The 13,168-nt window shown below is 43.2% G+C and overlaps 1 protein-coding gene across 4 annotated transcripts in view; it reads left to right on the top strand.

The window, feature by feature from the left end:
- The first annotated feature begins 352 nt into the window (after positions 1 to 352).
- PACSIN2 (protein kinase C and casein kinase substrate in neurons 2) overlaps positions 353 to 13,168 on the top strand; it is a 99,793-nt gene continuing 86,977 nt past the window's right edge. Inside the window, exon 1 of one of the 4 annotated variants that reach the window (XM_090043725.1) lies at positions 353 to 497. The gene's annotated coding sequence lies outside the window, so the exon portion shown is untranslated. Of the gene's footprint in view, positions 498 to 614; positions 742 to 13,168 lie in introns of those variants that run through there. The other 3 variants (XM_090043722.1, XM_090043723.1, XM_090043724.1) reach the window with 3 other exon arrangements.

Raw genomic sequence — 13,168 nt, 5'->3', positions numbered from 1 at the left:
GTGACAGCTCACGTGTGGTCGGCTCCTGTGTACGTTGGAACGCAACATGTAATATGCATTTAAAGGAGCAGCCTCCTGGAACTGTATGTATCTCCCCAGGCAGGGCCATGCCGGAGGGGCGCACCCCTGCGTCCCAGCCCCCTGCCCTGCCTGGGCTTAGCCGAAGTGGGAGTGCAAGCTCGGAGCCCGCGTTGCTGAGGGGCGACGAGCCCAGCGAGCACCCAGGGCCCAGAGTGGGGATTCGAACCAGTGTTCCGGGAGCCGCCCCGAAGTCCCGCCCCAACTGGCTCACTAGGAAGCTGTTTTGACTGACAGCGCGAAAGGGCCAATGGGAGCCTCAATTCCTCGGAGGCGGGCTCCTGTCTCGTCACTCTTCCTCACCAATGAGTGCGGGGCGGGGCGGCAGCCAATCGGCGCGGACTCTAGGGTGGCGGTGGTGGCTAGCTTTCGTAGTTGGAAGCCGGAGCCGAGCGGGAGTGGGCGGTCGTCGAGGCCAGGTGAGCGCGAGAGGGGAGGGGGGCGGCTCTGAGCTCCCGACTTTGGGCTCTGCCCTGGGACTGCGGCCCCGGCCGGGCTGGTCGGCCCCGCTCCGCCCTGCGCCTGCGTGGCTGGACACACACAAGGGACACCCCCACCCGGGACGGATCCGCTGGGAGGGCCACGCACTGGGGACACATACACGCAATGAGGGGCACGCACACACTGGGAGAACACACTGGACTTGCACACTGGTGGAATACAGTAAGGGCACACTGAACATCTACTGGTTTTTAACCCTGGGGCAGACAAAGCTGAGCTGGGATGATCTTTTTGGATCTGGTCCTGCTTTCTTTTTGGATCTGGTCCTGCTTTGAGCAGTGGGTTGGGCTAGATTTGGCCTCCTGAGGTCCCTTCTAGCCCTTGTTTCCTATGATTCTTTGATTCTGTTTGGACCTCAGTTTATTAGTCTGTGAGGTGCACAGCTACCCTGTCTTCTGCCTGGCTTGGGACTAGCATGGCCAACTCCCTCTCTTCCACAGTGTAGTCTAGGAAGAGTTGTGTGCAAGCATTTAGTCTTCTTTCACGCATAGCTGTAAAATGAAGCCTCGAACAGTTTGAAGTCATAAAGCTGTTGGGTGTTTTGTCTGTTCAACAGGCAGAGTCTGAATTATGACTTTGAAATATTTGAGTTTGATACTTGGATTTAAACCTCTAACCAGTGCACCCTTAGAATTGGACTTTATTCAGTCTGGCGACAGTCTGATTATTCTCTGAGGCATGCACTAGCATTGGATGGACATGCACACATTGAACACACATTTGCTCACACATGCACATGCATATTTTCAGAGGCAAAAACATATGCTCTGCCACTCGTGCTTGGATCAGATGAGATGGTAATATGTAGTGGCTGGAAGGGACCTCAGGGGGCCAAATCTAGCCCAACCCACTGCTCAAAGCAGGAACAGATCCAACCTTAATAAGCTATTTCAGGGGTTTTCAATGTTTTTAAATAAGTTTTAGAACAATTGTTGGAATAATTGGTTTGCAAATACCTAAAATACAATAAGGTGATAAAAATGAGGAACACTGGGTCACCATGATCTCTTTTTGACAAACCTATCTGATTTCTTCCTTTGGCAGAATAACCAGCCTAATAGGGATATAACTTCAGTAAGACTTTTGAAACTGTATCATGTGGCCACAGTTCCTCAGATCACTTGTATGAAAATGTCTGTACAGGTGTGAGTGGGTAAAAAATGGGAAAGTTACGGAACTGGGTATCAGGGTGTAAATCATGATTTAAATCGGCAGTCGGGAAGCCTCAATTTAATCATTGTTTTCTGCGGAAAGTGTGTTCTTGTTGTTTAATATCCTTTATTCATTTAATTTCTTGAAGCTTTGCACTTTTAGAGAAAGATAAGGGCTTGACCGAATGTACACAAACTTTCAGAGAGACAACAAGGCTGGTGGGTGGGTAATTAAGTTGGTTCTCTCTCATCTCCATATACAGTAATCTCCTCTATCCGGCATTTAAATAACCAGAATACTTTACTAACTGGAATTTCTGGCCAGCCAGCTGGATGCGAGTAGGGGGTGGGGGAAAGGTTGCACATGGCAACCACTGCCGCCACTGACCACCCTGCACTGCCGCTGTTCCACGTGTGGCTACCGCCACCCCCTGTTCCACCAACTGGGAGGGCGGGGGAAGCTCGAACACTGCAGCTTGTGCTGTCACTTCTCCGCGTATGCCTCCCTGCACTGAGCACCAATCCATGCTGCACCCTGCAACTGTTGTCACTGTATGCAGCCGCTGGCACTGCATGTGTTGACCCCCCCAACCCCCGTCCCCCCCCCAGCTCTGCATTATCTGAAAACCCTAATGGGTTATTTCTAATAACCGGAGTTTTTATATAACCAACAATCCCCTTACCCCAGGGATGCTGGATCTTATTGTACTGCTGTTAACAAGGATGTTATCTCTGGAGACAACAAACTCTTCCTATGCCTGAAGAAGGGTGTTAATGTTTGCAAAGAACAATTTTTTTCAATTATTTAGTTGGCCTAATAAAAGATACTATATCGACCCAAAGAACCTTGTTTTCCTATGATCTGTGGAGACAAATCCGTAGTTTGAGAACTGAAAGTGAGCATCACAGAGGTGCTAAGGGGATCTTCTGTACTGAGCATTGGGTGGAGTGGTTTTCTTTAATTTTTACTAATCTATAGAGGAATCTCTGGGAAACCCATAAGATCGGGCCCCTAATATAGTCCATGACCTATTTATAACACTTTTCTAAAAAGTTTACATGAATATATTGTCTCAACTAGTATATAATTAGACGTTATAATCCCTATTCCACGATAATATATTTGAGCTTTGACATATCTTAAATTAAAACTATCTTTATATGTTTATTTTATTTAACAGATCTTAATAAAATATAAAAATACGATTTAAATTTACAAAAATCTTTTTTTGTTATTTTTTTTTTTAAATCATTGATTTTTATCCACCCTGCTGGGCATCATCTATGGTAGAGGCTGGCAACATGGAGCTGGAGGGTTCTGCCTGTGCCTGTGTTGCAGCTACTTCTTCCCATTCCTTTCCCTTGCTGCATGCTGGTTCAACTTTCAGCTGGTAGAGGGCTGCACCAGGGTTGGGGAGCAAGAAATGGTGTTCAGGCTACCTCTGCTTCCCCATCCCTGCCTTTACTTCTCCTTTCTCCTTCCCTCCCCCCCACCCCTGCTTCCCAGCTACAGGGTGGGCACAACTTGAAGCTAGAAGAGCCAAATACAACTCTCCATGGGCTGAAAACTACAGCCAGGGGAGGTGAGGGGATGGCAGGGAGAAGGGGCAGTGGTGCGGGCACAGTTGGAAGCAGCATGGCTCTGCCACAGCTCCCATGCTCGTCTCCTTGCTGACATTAAAACAAAGGTACCTGGTCCCTGTTTGCTGGAGTCAACCTGCAGGTGGCCTGTGGTTCCCTGTCCAACAGGAAGGGCATCTCAGGTGGGTCTCTTAGTGATCTGACCTGGGCTCAGTTCTCATCAGCATTTTATTTCGTTATTTAAGTGATGGCATTGAGAGTGTGCTTTATAAATTTAAATATAAGCATGACACCAAGTTGTGAGGGAGGAGGAAGTTGAAAGCATGGTGGAGGACTGGATCAGAAGTCAAAATGATCCAGATGAAAGAGTCTGAAATCAGTAAGATAAAATTCTGAAGGAACAAGTACAAACTACTACTGTACTTTGGAAAGAGAAGCCAACTGCGCAACCAGAAAATGGGAAGCAATTGTCTAAGCAGTAGTGCTGTAGAAAAGGATCCAAAGGTCAGAGTGTCTCACAAACTAATTGTGGTTCACTAAATGTGATGGAATTGAAGAAAGACAAATCTCATTCTGGGATATTTTAATAAGAGCATTATTTTTAAGACATAATTGATCTACTCTGGTGGTGTTGGTGAGGCTTTAACTGGAATACCATGTCCAGTTTTGATCATCATTTTTTAAGAAAGATGCAGGCAAACTGGAGAGAATCTAGGGAAGAACATCAAAGCTAAGAGGTTTGGGTGCCCTTTGGGATTTCTGGTGTCTCTTTTTATAATTCTTTTAAATTGAATAATGCGTTCATGCGGGGTGGGGAGGGAGAGGGTGAGTGGATCTTGGGGACAGTTGTGGCAGGGTGGTATGGGCTTGGGAGGGTCATATGTGAGGAGTGGGAGGGGAAGTATGGGAAGCAAATATGTCTTTAATCGAGGAAGTGAAAAAATGGTTAGAAAGCAAGGGAGAGGGAGGGGAGCAGGAGTGACTGAGTGGAATTTTTAAATGCTGGGTATTGTTTGGATAGTTCATTTAGTTATGTATTACCCTATTTAATATTGTATTCATTTTGGCCCTGAGCCTTTTTTGGGGAGGGCTGTGGGGTGGGGCGATACAAGTCTTGCCATACATAAAAGGTTGTTATAAAGTGGCTGGTGGTCAGCTGTTCTCCCTGGTTACTGGGGGGAAGGAACAGAAGAAACCAGTTTAGTTTGCTGTAGACAAGGTTCAGGTTTCATATTAGTAAAGGCTTTCTAACAGCTGGGTTGGAGAAACATTGAAGCAGGCTCTCTTGAGGAGGTTACAGAACCACTGAGTCTTGAAGATCTGTAAGAACACATTTAGATACAACTCTGGTGTGGTGGCTTGGGCGTACTTGATCTTTGTCAGTGCAGGAAGTTAGGTCAAATAATCTCTTGAGGTCCTTATCAAACCCATGTTTCTATTAAATGGGATGTAAGAATGTATGCAGTGGTTTTCCTGACTGTCGTTTCCCTCCCCCACCACCCCCCCCCAAAAAAAAAAAGGCCTGAGAATGTCTTTAAGTAAATTCTTCACAGAATACCTGAATTCCTTTTTGGATATGAATGTGTGTTTTCCTTTATATCAGTGGTGTTAGCAGTAAAAACCTAGGATTCTGGACTAGCTCAGGGATTGACACAACACTTCGTTAGATTAGTGACAGAGAGGCTTTATTTACTACAGGCATTTAAAATCAAGTCAAGTGAGCCCAAACCAAATCAAAGTCCAGTAATTAGCTAAAAGGTGATGATTTCTCACCAAACAAGCAACGAAGAGGTGGTTTGTTTCTCTTCATCTTCTTGAGTAAGTCGGGCGCATCAACAACTGGTGTCAGAAAGATTTCTCACTCTTGAAGCGTGTGTGCTGTTTGCTGTTTTACTGCCTTTTTATACCTTTAGTTTAGCATCTTCAAAGCATTCTTTTAGTTGTGTAAATGAAGAGAGTGTCCCAAGCAGTAATTGACAGGAAAAACCTGCTGGTTATCAGAATTTTTTTGTTTGAATGAGTTACCTTCTTTGGTAACAAGAGGTTATCCAGTTCGAAGCATATTAAGAAACTGATTAACAGCCAGGAAAAACATACTAAATCAGGAGGAGACATCTATTACATATGGAGAATGTCTTTTCCTGCACATAAACTTGAGTTAGTTGCAAAAGAAATATTTACCATGCTAATTAATCAAAGATAGACATTTCATGTGGTTACATGCTAGACAACTAAGAGTCTGCTTGAAATCGTTCTGAATATAGCAAGATAAGCTGGAAGAGATGCTTCATTATTCCTTCTTAGATGGCCTAGCCATGAACTCACATCCTCTTGCAATACGCAGTTAACATTATTATTCTGTATTTTAACTTTCGTGAGTAGGCCCAAGCTTAGCATAAGTTTTGGAGTCATCAGCTTTTGTTCTGTGTTGGTGACTCTCCTTTTACAGAAAGAAACATTTTTTGATAAGCAAGTGTTTGAGATTGGGGAAACCTGAAACAGAGGCCTTCATACTTAATTTTACAGAATGAAAAAGCTGTACAAAACACTGTCTTTGTTAATGTTGAAGGAGGGCAGCTAAAGGTTAGTGTTCTGGTTTTGGTGAGCAGTTGAATCTTTCTTTAATATAACTAAGCTGTTTTATCCCTTCAAGCTATCAGTCCTTATAATGGAGAACATATGCTTAAAACCAAACTTTTTCCACAAATAAAGTTATAAACCTAGTGTGTTACTACAGTCTGAAGGATATGGAAGATTCTGGGGAAATGTAATTCATTTAGCTTATTTTTTGAGATTTGTTAAAAAGATATGATTGTGACTGCATAAACTGCATGTACATGAAGGACAGTTTTAGAGTAGATGAACTGAAGAATATTTCACAACTTCAGAATTGCAGATGCAGTAAGAGAAATGAGCTCATCTTTCCTGTTACACAGAAGTTAAGTTTAGCTCAAGAAGTGTTACAAGTAACAGTTACTGCTTTGGCTTATTTAATAAACTTGAACTGAAATGATGACAGTTGTAAGTTGGAACACGATTTAAAGATATTAGGAATTTGTTCTAGGCGCACAGAAGGGAATAAAAACAGGAAGTAACTATAGTGATATAACTGTGTACTAAGATACACAATTACATGAATGCTGAATCTGTGGTTGGGTGACATGGTATGTTTTGTAGTAGTGTTCAAGTTGCTTAGATATTTAGGCCATTAGGACTGGAGAGAAAATCCTGATTAAAATTGATATTGGGAAGGTGAACAGACTGATATGCACCCTTAACAAAACAAAACTGAACCAGTTAATTTGGGATCTATATTTTTATTTATGCAAATATTACCGTTATTTGCATCTCATTGTTACTTCATGTGATATCCCCCAGAGTACCATTCTTGTTCAGATAAGGCTCGGTATTGCAGCATTTCTTTGTCAGCTCAGAACCTTTCTTAGTGTGAGCTTAGAGCAGTGATTCTCAGCAAGGTACCACAACCCTCTGGAGTGTCTTGAGATCCTTTCAAGTGTCCTATGAGGTGCCACACAGCATTAGCACTGTTCAATTTATGAGCATGATTCACAAAATAGACCCAGAGATGTCAAATAGAGGTCCATATTTGTGGCTATTCTGAGTTCTAATGGAACTAATGTTGTAATGGAAAAAACTGCTGTATTCTTTTTCTGAAGGCAAAAAAGAGAGAAAACTTGAATCTCTAAAAAGGTTGAGAACCACTGGCTTAGAGGAATGTAAAGGTCTTTGTTTGAGCTGCTGTCAGCTGTTGTTAGAATAATATGAATTTGAGTGGCTAGGATGTGTCAATATTTAAGCAAGTACCCAGCCTAATTGGTAAATAGGTTTAGGACTAAGTATGAATAATACTGTACAGTACCTAGAGGTCTGAGAAAAATGTGAAACGCCTCCCTGATTTTGAGTGATACAGTTGGTTCAGCTGCTTAAATCATGGAAATGTTTAAAAAAAATAGTTCTGACTCTTGTACCTCATTTATGATCATGGTATAAATATTTTGACTTGTTTATAATCTGTATTTTGTAGTTTTAATTTCACCCGAGTGCAGAATAATAACTCTTTGGGGCAATTACAGGGGAATAGAAGATTCAAAGCCTTGAAAGCCAAAAAATCCTAATTAGGCCCTTTTTCCCCTACCCAACAGTAAAGGGGAAAGGATAGCATTATGATCTAACTTATTTATTATTTTAGGACTAGAGAAGAATAGAGCAAGATGAAAAGCTGTTTTAAAATCCCATTTTTCACTTAGCGTATCTGTATAGTAACAATTCTTTCTTCAAGCACACTTTTTGGAACAGTTGAACCTGTTTCCTAGGAGTACATACAGAGTTTGTAAGTAATGAGTGATGTTGTAAGTTCCTCCATGGAAAACAAATTCTAAAAATCCTTTGACACCTGCTGCAATCTACACACCTGCAAACTGTTTTTTCTTCTAATTGCAAAGTAATAAGGTATATCCTAATTTTGAAATTAGATGAATGTGTTACCGTAATCATTTCTAGAAAATTAGTTGTTACTGTGTTCTGTATTATCATATCTTTTTACAGAAGTGATACAAACCTGACATAAGAATTTAATTATCTTTTTTTTTGAGGTATTAAGTTAAATGTAGCAATCCTGTATAGCAATCTGCTGCATCACTGCCAACTACAAATATGTATTTGCTAAGATCCCAAAGGATTGACAACATTAATTAGTAACTGATGTTACAGCATCTGTTTTCTAAGGTTCCATGGTAGGAGTGTACTTTCATGTAGGAGTTGGAAATCCATTTAAAAAGTATAGGAAAAGTTGTTATAATTTATGTGGCTGAAGATCACTGTTAATAGGAATAATCTACATAAAACAAACTGTACCAGCATTCTACCTTTCTCAGTCCTTGGACCATCTTTGATAGTGGCTGTCTTTTGAAGTATTATGGCATAAAAAGAAGATTTGGATGGCTTAAACAAATTTTAAAAGGTTCTTTATTTTTTTTGATGTGTTAAATGAACCAATCCTATCCTAAATTATATAACATTTTATTTAACATGAGGTAACCCTGGAATGGCAAGTGAAATATCTTAAGTAATTTCTAAAGTAAACTTCAAACTTCAGCTTTCTAAGGTGAATTGGATAGAATTCTTCTTCATTACACAAAGTGAATAAGTGAGTTTAGATTCCTTTTGCTTTACAGAAATCTAATTTGCATACTTTTTTGCTATTAGGAAAAACTTTGAAAACAGTTCGAACTTTTTAGCATTCAGGCCTGGGTACCCTTACAAATGAGTAAAGGTAACATAACCCCCATTGCCAACAGTTGAAGATATTTTGGCCCCTTTGGACCAAGCAGTTGTATTTGAAACCTCCCAACTTATTTCCATTAGGAGTTGAGTATATTTTTGCAAGACACACGTGTATTAATTGTTTATAAACAAAAATTAGGTTTGCTTCAATACACATTGTCACGGGGCACTCCCGCGCCCCGCTCCTAAGGAGACTCCACCCCGGGAGGGGGAGAGGAGTAGCAGGGCACCAGGGTGCCTGCTACTAGCAGTAGGAATAGGGCTGCTGAAGCTCCCTGAAGCAGCACAGATGTGGGTTGCTGGGGCAACCAGGCTGGCCCCATGACCAAAAGGGGCAGGGCCAGGCCCTTATAAACAGCTAGGCCAAAGCCTAGCTAGCAGTTCCCCTCTGGCCACTGCAGGAGCAGGAGCTCTGTGGTGGAGAGCTGAGCAGCAGAGCTTATGGTGGCAGTTTGACAGCCGCAATGATGCGAGGGGAGGGAGAGAACCCCGGAGAAAGGTATTGGTGAGAGCCAGCATTGCGTGTGGTTTATGTTATAAGCCGGTGGGCTTTTTGCTTAAGTTGTAGCTGCTTGGCTCATGTTTTGTTCTAGTTACACCGGAGGACCGGGTGAGGCTGTAGGGGTGTGAGGAGGCCTCACGGGAGCTCCCCAATAATCTGGGGGTTCCTGGTGCCCAGCAGGGCACAGCTATTTGTGCCAGTGGCACGCGTATCGAAGGGTCAGTGGACCCTACCCTGTGGGGTGAGATTAGAGAGAAGCCCTATTAGGGCAAAGGACTGAGACGGTGGTCCTGGGGGCCAGGCATGGCTGCGGCCACCTGAGCCCCAACTGGGATAGGACCAGGAGAGAGTCCCGGAGGGCTCCACAGTGCTGGGGACTCCAGTGCCACAGTGGGCACGGCGAGCGAGCGCCAGAGAGGCGCTTGGTGTATAGGGGTTGAAACCCTAGCCCGTGAGGGTGGTATTTTGCCCAGCAGGGCAAGCGACCCAGGAAAGGGTCAGGGGGCCAGGCACAGCTGCGGCCACCTGAGCCCCAACTGCGCGAGAAGCACGGCATAGGCCCCAGAGGGGGGGCAACGGGCACGAGAAGCGTGGCATAGGCCCCAGAGAGGGCGAGGAGCGGGGGAAAACTGCAAGCCAGGCCCAGTGGGGTGAGGCCTGGGCACAGCAAGCCCAGAGGCGCCGGTAACGGGGTGCAGGTTGCAGCAGCGGCCCAAGGGCGCTGGTATCAGGGTGCAGGTTGTCTAACTGGCCCAGGGGCGCTGGTAAAAGGGGCGACGGGCGCGTGACTGACCCAGGGGTGCCAGTAAGGGGCTGCCAGTTGGCGGGATAGGCCCAGGGAGGTTGGAAAGGGGCGCTGGGGTGTGATGAGCCCCAGGGGCGCCAGAGAGGGCGTCAGAGGGCAAGGACAGGATAAACATCCAGGAACAGCTGTGAGGCTTGGGGTGTGCTAAAGGGGAGGTAAGAGGCACGCATTGCCCATAAGGCTGGGGGTGTTGAAGCACCCCACTTGACACTGCGCTGGTATTACCTCCGTTTCAAGGGTGAAGGTAGGCAGCCTCCCTTACTGAACTTAATAAGAACAAAGACATGGCGGGCGAGAAGAGGGTGCTGGATCACCCTAATTGACACAGCAGGGGGCGCTAGCGAGCCCACAGCCGCTCGCAGGCCACCCCCCTGTGACGCACAGAAATGGATGTTTCTTGCTTAACGTTTCCATATCGCCCCCTCCACCTATTTCTGCGCTCTGAGGAGCATGGTTATTCTGTTCCCTCTTAGGGTATTTATAACTGCTGTTCCTGCTCTCTCTCTCTCTCTCTACCACTTCCCCATAAACACTGCATGTGCAATTAGGGAATCCCCTCAGCCAGTTCAATTTAGCTCTGATCATGCCATGTCATGTGGATGTACAGCTTGGCAGTGCTTTCTCTGGTTTCCTTCATAACATTTGGCTTAACTGCTTCTTTCAAATCCATCATTTTTAACCTGTTCTGTATTTGTGTACGGATCAAAGAACTTATTGATGCCAATTATAAACATCTTCCCATGTAGCAGTGTATTAAAGAGGTGTGTTTTAATCATTTGTATAAATATGGACATCTCTTGCTGAAGATGTGGCATCCATCTTGTCATCTAGAAATTAATTTGACCTAGGATCTGAATTTAAAATTTATAACTCAGGGGGAAAAGAGAAACAAAAAACAGTTTTCAAACTGTTAACAGCAGTAGGTATATTATGTGGATATGTTTTGTAGAGCAGTTCAATCTAAAAATTCTTGCTTTTGCCAAACCTAAAAAGATTGCATTCTGGGAGTATGTTACTACCGGAGAAATATTAGTATGTTACTACTGGAGAAATGGAATTCCTAAGGACAGTAGAACCTATCATAGCTTTCATTTGGGAATGTCCCAGAGGATGGAACTACTACTGAAGATGGATAGAGACGCCTTTCTCTAGCCGAGCAATACTGTAATCACTGTTGTGGGTTAAGTTGCAAAGTCCAAGATTCTAAAGAATTCTCATGGCAACCCACCCTTTCAGAACCACAAAAAACAAAATTGAAATAAAATCTTGGAGTTGGTTGGTTTTCTGTTGACCTGACTGTGATTGAATGAGGTTTTCCCTTTTCTTTATAACAGAATTAACCCAGGAAATCCTCTCTCCTTCTGTCATATGATTATTAGAAATGTAGTAGCTGATGATTGCATAGGCTAATCATGCACTGGACACTTTCAAAGGATTTTCCTGTTTCTTGTTTATGTTGTTGTTTCCAACATAACATGAAATATCATCAAGGATATGGCTGTTGCCTAATATCTCCTTTTTATAAAATTGTAGACCATACATTGATAGATTTTGCAGACGTCAGCACATGACTTAGTCTTTGTCACTCTTTACTTTATATAAATTTAAAAGCATCAGTTTGAGGAATCTAATTTTACAACTTACAGAAAAAAACTCTACTCTTTAGCATTTATTCTGTGTGGGGGTAGTAATTGGAAGGTACCCTTGTGATCCTCTACACTGCCAATAAAAGACTGTCGGACGTCCCTGATTTAAATTATTACTGAAACTAGAGCTATCTGTTGGAAAAGATACAATTTTGCTTTTAAAAATTTCCAGTGACATGAGAAATTCCTGAGGAAAGTTGTAATGATGAATTACATGCACTACCTAAAACTGATGCTCAGTCCATCTAGCCAGGGGGCCAGATAAGTGGTTTGGAATCATTCTCTGGGCTGGATACCCTGTGAGGGGTCTGTTTGTGAGAGTGATCCAGTGCTGGGATGGCATACAGAGTTGGGTGTGGAACTCAGTGCAGTGTCAGGTGTGGCCCTATGCTCTGTGTCATGTCATCTTCCCTGTGGGGCTCCCCCCCGGGTCTGGAAATTTGTCTGTCGGGGACAGGTGGCAGCCAGAGCTGTGGCAGTTAGTGCTGCCACACTCTCCCACCATCAAATTTCCAGACCTATGTGGAGAATCATGGACCAAATGATGTGGCTTCATGGGCTGGGTCTGGCTCATAGGTTATAGTTGCGTCTAAAACAAGAAAATCCACGCTTTTATTAGACTGATTTATCTAGCTTTAGCCTTTAGATGTTAGTTCTTAGAATATTTTTGTTTACTAGACAGAAAAGTCATTAACAACGTTTTTGTTGCCTGCATTGTCACTAAGACTTATCCAGTCAGCCTTGTAAACTTAAGGCCCCCCTTGGAAAATGGCAGGTTTTACCTTTCACTCATTTTTTGACTATGGAAAACTAATTGAGCAATTAGTCTGTTATAAAGAACTCAGAAACAGGTCAGTATGTTTTTGACACTCTGGTTTCCTATTTGAAATCACTGGGTTTATCATGTGTTGGGGTTTGCATGGATAACAGTTTTGATATTCAGCTGTAAGAGGATCTTGTGGTACCCTTGTTGAGAATTGCTAATGCAATCATTTTCATGTTTCTTCCTCTAATTTCTGTCTGAATTTTCAACATCCTTTTTGAACCATGTATACCAGAATCGGACAGTTGTCAACAAGAGTTGTACCAGTGTTAGATACTGAAGTAATTTAACCTCCCCATACGTACCCAGTGTCCTTTTGTTTATATATCCAAAGATCCATTTTATACCTAATGGGCATGGTAATATACTGGGAGCTCCTTATGTAGAAAAAAGATTACTTGACTGACTTCATATTAGTTAATGAGAGAGAATTTGTTGTATTAAATTGTTATTTTGAAATGATTCCTCTAGCATGGATTGTTTGAGGACTTTGTATCCCTCAGACTTTTGACCACACTAAGGTGGGAAACAGATTCAATCCAAGTGTGTGGTAGAGATGCTGCTCAGTACTGAGAGAGATTATCTCAACTAGTTGAGAATTCAAAGTAAAAGATCCCCTTAGGGCATTTTGCTGAAAGTCAGAACAATTTGGTTGGCATGCAGAGCTCTTCTGGGGCTAACAAATGGTTATGGACAATATGGCAGTAATGCATTACATCAGCAGACCAGATGGAGTTGAGTCCTCTCAGGAATTCTTCTGATTGTGGGACTGTCTTT

Source organism: Crocodylus siamensis, chromosome 4 (genome assembly GCF_052110815.1).
Source record: "Crocodylus siamensis isolate JL-2025a chromosome 4, ASM5211081v1, whole genome shotgun sequence".
NCBI lineage: Eukaryota > Metazoa > Chordata > Crocodylia > Crocodylidae > Crocodylus > Crocodylus siamensis.
This window is presented reverse-complemented; position numbering and strand designations above follow the sequence as displayed.